The following is a 5153-nucleotide window of genomic DNA, read 5'->3' on the forward strand; positions in this document are numbered from 1 at the left end:
CACCCTTAAATTATCACAGAGACTATTCCCTTACTGAAGCTAAAAGGTATAACAATATACCACGTATTCCTTTACCAGCTTCTCCGGATCTTCATTCAAGTACACACAAAGTCCCTTTAGGACGCATTCACGTTCAATATCAATGCTATTGTTCTGCAAATCAGAGAATAAGCACGTGAATTTCTACATGGAAGTGCAAAATGAAATAATATAACTAATTGTAATATAACAGAAAGAAATATGGCCTATCAAGGATACCATTTCTGGAAAAAGAACCATGCCGCTTGTTTCTTCCCCATAGAAATTAAATTAAGATCTACAATATGTTTAGACATACATGTTTTGTAAAAAAAAGATCTGGCTTGTGCAAGTATGACTTGACTTGAGACACAGACAGCATGTGTAGTTTATCTCTAAATCAAGAGATTTTGTGAAGGTAACATTTAGGGCAGCTTCTAAACTTTGATCATGGCAACTCACACATGATGTGTGGCTTTTCTCCTAATACCATATAGAGCAATGTCAGTAAGTAAGAATGTCATCAAATCATCTCCCTAATCAAAGCAAAAAAGACATTACTGTGAGCATGTGTCTTATTTTTAAAACTCAATACCTGGGTCATGGGTGTCATGATGCTTTTGAGTCTCCTTCCTATAAATCCACCCTTCTTACTATATGCCTTGATTAGATTTGCAGAGTGAACATCCAGCTGGGAGAAAAACTTAGACTGCAAATGGACTGTAGTGATCCTTTTGAATTTTGCACACACCTATGAATAAAAATGTTAATACATAACCCATGTACAGTGGAACCCGGTTATGTTGATGTCCTAGGGGGGTGCCAAAAAGCATCGAGGTAACCGATGATCGAGATAAACGAAAATCAAAATGGCGGCAATATATTAACGTGCTTGAAATTTCTTTATGTACATGATGTGCGTTAATAAATGAGAATGTGCATGCACGTGTTTTTGGAGGGTTTATTACACAACAGCGTTGCCACGATTTGTTTGATGAAGGCATGTTATAAAAATACATACAGTACATGTTTATCTGTCAGGAATCCACCTGCCACGCCCCCTTCGGCCCCCTTCAGCGTGTCAGGTGCTTTCTTGGCCGCTTTCTCTGAAGCTCCCGGCTTCAATCGCGCACATATGGTGCTCGTTTAGCATCATCACCAGCTCCTATTTAAACTTCCACACTCTCACTGTCTGTTATTGTTGGTATATGTTGGTTCACGGCGGTCGTTGTTATCGCTCATGTGTATCCCGGTACGTGTCTTCCCACCGGCACTCTCTCAACGGCTGCTCTTTTCTTCCCAAAGCGCACCCCCCCCCGATCCTGCCGGTGTTCATTCTATGATTTTGCTGCTCATCCCACGTTCTCCCGTGTGCTGTTCAGCGCCGCTCTTCTACTTTCGCCTCCCGTTCATCGCATAACATTTAACAACAAAAGGCATATGTGCACTAACTAACAGCAGAGATTCACCAGTATACAATACAACACCTGTAGCAGCTGTAAGGCCTGATTTTTCCGCCACTTCTGCGACTTCTTCTGCCGCTGCACCGAGATAACCGACGTTAAATGGCAAATTTTTCGAGATATTAGGGTTCGGCGACATAACCGATAAAAAATGCTTAGAAAAAGCGAGAATTTGGCAGTTCCACTTCAAAAACGTCAACTTAATAGGGTTGTCGAGGTAACCGAGGGCGAGATAACCGGGTTCCACTGTATTAATAAGTGAATGCATAATTACAACTGCTGAAGTGTGACCATCAGCAAATCATCAGTTCATGGGTCTTTTCATTGTATTCTAAATCCTCTAACAAAAAGTAGTATGTTGTTTCACTTACCTCACGCACACTGGAGAGTGCTGGCCATCTTGTTTTGAAATGATGCCTATAACCTGTAATGACTGATGCAGATGGACTTCAGACAAGTGCAGGGTGAAGGCACACTTGCAGCTGGTATGGCAGTAACCAATTGCTGTGATAAACAGAGACAGGTGAATTAATATCAGTGATTAAAATTATTATTATCAACATTACTATTATAAATATTATTAGTAATAATACATTATTATTATATTTTTCTTTTATTGTTGCATTTATACAACCAATATAATTTTTAAATGGAAGTTTACACACTCCTACCAGCTGTTAGACATGACCTCTGATGGTACTGAACTTGATCTCATCTAACATAACCACATAACTAGTATTCACTCACAAATTGACAAGGTATTTGGTGACTATTCTAATTAGAGCTATTCTATTTCTCCTTATTAGATTTTTGTATATAGTTCAGCCTCTGTGTGTTGTTTGTTTTACCAAAAATCTAATCTTTCTTTATGTTTACTTACAGTACAGACCAAAAGTTTGGACACACCTTCTCATTCAAAGAGTTTTCTTTATTTTCATGACTATGAAAATTGTAGATTCACACTGAAGGCATCAAGGGCTATTTGACCAAGAAGGAGAGTGATGGGGTGCTGCGCCAGATGACCTGGCCTCCACAGTCACCGGACCTGAACCCAATCGAGATGGTTTAGGGGTGAGCTGGACCGCAGAGTGAAGGCAAAAGGGCCAACAAGTGCCAAGCATCTATCTGGGAACTCCTTCAAGACTGTTGGAAGACCATTTCAGGTGACTACCTCTTGAAGCTCATCAAGAGAATGCCAAGAGTGTGCAAAGCAGTAATCAAAGCAAAAGGTGGCTACTTTGAAGAACCTAGAATATGACATTTTTCAGTTGTTTCACACTTTTTTGTTATGTATATAATTCCATATATAATCCCACATGTGTTAATTCATAGTTTTGATGCCTTCAGTGTGAATCTACAATTTTCATAGTCATGAAAATAAAGAAAACTCTTTGAATGAGAAGGTGTGTCCAAACTTTCGGTCTGTACTGTATATCAATTCCTGTAAAACTTTATTTCCCCCCCTTCCCTTATTTTTATCATGTAAATCATTATGGCTATCATACTTTGGCTTTACAGCTGGTAAACTTTTAATACTGTTATTCGTTCTGTTGAAAATCGTTCCATTTTTATTACAGTTCTTTCTTTCTTAACAAGAAGAATCACTTGTGCAAGGTCTCTCCCTCTCCTGTTGAGCTGAGTGTGAAAGATTCACTTATACCACACGTGTAGTTTAGACAAGCGACAGTTAATGCTAATCTGACTACTGCCCTGTTATTGGCAAAACAACGGAGAGCCTCATTTAGGGATGGTTAATTAAATGAGTGTATTTGTTTAACGAGTAAACGCATTATGTTATAAAATTGAACTGCTCATGCCATTACCTGCAGTAAAGTCCACCATGCTAATCGTGAACTGTACAGTAATTAACTAGCTTTCTCTTATGAATGAACGTTACATCTTGTCGATTGACAACGAAAAACGTTGCATTCGGTGGATCATCAACAAAAAAAGACTAACACGTTTAGTTAAAAGTGATTTAGTTTACATTTTAATTCATTTTAAAAGTGTATAACAAGTTTTTGCTCTTACCTTTTTTACAAGAGCGCGAAAAACAAGTGAAATCCCGAAGCCAGGCGTTGCTTAAATCTCGCGATATCGGCGGTGAAGTTCCCGGAAGCGCGTGAGAGTTTGATTGTGTTACGTTATTTTGACATGAGTGAATCGATTAAAAGCTAAGTAATTGACCTTATAGAAAATCCTACATGATTTATTCGCGTATATTTAATAAACATAAAATTATATTGTACGGAATGTATGTTACATTTAAGTAAATTAAACATGCAGCAGAATTCATTTTTTTGGTTGTATATATAATTTTCTTTTACATAGATATATAAAACCTAGTATATATTACCTAGTATATAAAAAAATTTTTTTACATAGTTGCAAGAGGCAGTTGGTACTGATAACACTGTAATGGGTCCAAAAGATTGGACAGTACAGTAGATGCATGGTAAAAGGATTTCCAAGAAGTATTACAGTTGATTGAAAATCATTTGAAGATGTTTTTTAACCTCATATTAATCAACACTTGAGACTAAACCATGAAGATATCCAGAATCGTTTGAGGAGCCCTGGGCAATGAACAATTTCAAACTCAACTTTTCATATTTATTAACAGATTTGCAAAACTATAAACTTGTGGATGGGTTATTTTGCCTCCAGTTCAGGTGTTTCTTTATTTTCACTGGAATTTATGAACACTCTTCTCACAATCCTGTTTCTCATTTGGATAGAGTTTCTGTTGTGGCTGAAGTAAAGTTATCTTGCAAAGTCTATACAAACAAACAAACAAATTATGATGTTCTATGGCTAACTGTGCCATTTCTTGTGTGGGGGAAAAAATATATAAAAGAACAAACAAATGAATAAATATATGAATGAATATGAGAAATTTGATTTGGTAATATTTTGAAAATGCTTCATGTTAATTTTAAGAATAACATAATTATAAATATATATAATTATAAAGCAAATTATGCAATTTATTTTTGTGTGCAAAACTCCCCCATTAATGAACAAACTACAAACAAACAAACAAACAATAAAAAATATAACTGATTGAATGTGCGAAATGATTTATTGGCAATATAAAAATGCTTCATGCATATGGGAAAAATAACGTTATATGGCAAACTGCGCTATTTCTTGTGCAAAAAAAACAAAAACAAAACAACAACTCATAAAACGAACGTAACAAACAAACAAATATGGTAATCAAAATGTCAATGATTTTTTAATATTATAAAAAATGCTTTATGCAAATGCGAAAAGAATAAAGTTATATGGCAAGCCATGCCATTTCTTGTGCGAAAAACATAAACAAACAAACAAACAAACAAATCAATCAATCAATTAAATAAATATACTTGTGATGTGAAAGGGAGAGAGAGAAAGAGAGAGAGAGAGAGAGAGAGAGAGAGAGAGAAAGAGAGAGAGAGAGATTGAAAGAGAGAGAGAGAGAGAGAGAGAGAGAAAAAGAAAGGAGAGAGAGAAAGAGAGCGGAACAGAGAGAGAGAGAGAGAGAGAGAGAGAGAGAGAGAGAGAGAGAGAGAGAGAAAGAGAGCGGAACAGAGAGAGAGAGAGAGAGAGAGAGAGAGAGAGGAATAAACTTGGTACAATGGTTAAGGAGAGCTGATTGGACAGAAGGCCGCGCGCGGATTGGTGCAC

At 36.7% G+C, this 5153-nt stretch overlaps 1 long non-coding RNA gene across 2 annotated transcripts in view; it reads right to left on the bottom strand.

Moving 5' to 3' along the window:
• Nucleotides 1-3570, bottom strand: part of LOC124392552 — a 3752-nt gene extending 182 nt beyond the window's left edge. Inside the window, exons 1-3 of one of the 2 annotated variants that reach the window (XR_006927179.1) lie at nt 3513-3570; nt 1853-1985; nt 1-709 (exon numbers count right to left, since the gene is read on the bottom strand). The exon at nt 1-709 is cut by the window's left edge and continues 182 nt beyond it. This is a non-coding gene — a long non-coding RNA (uncharacterized LOC124392552). Of the gene's footprint in view, nt 770-1852; nt 1986-3512 lie in introns of both variants that reach the window. The other variant, XR_006927178.1, reaches the window with a different exon arrangement.
• Between the last annotated feature and the right edge of the window lie 1583 nt (nt 3571-5153).

This window comes from Silurus meridionalis, chromosome 10, assembly GCF_014805685.1.
Source record: "Silurus meridionalis isolate SWU-2019-XX chromosome 10, ASM1480568v1, whole genome shotgun sequence".
Lineage (NCBI taxonomy): Eukaryota > Metazoa > Chordata > Actinopteri > Siluriformes > Siluridae > Silurus > Silurus meridionalis.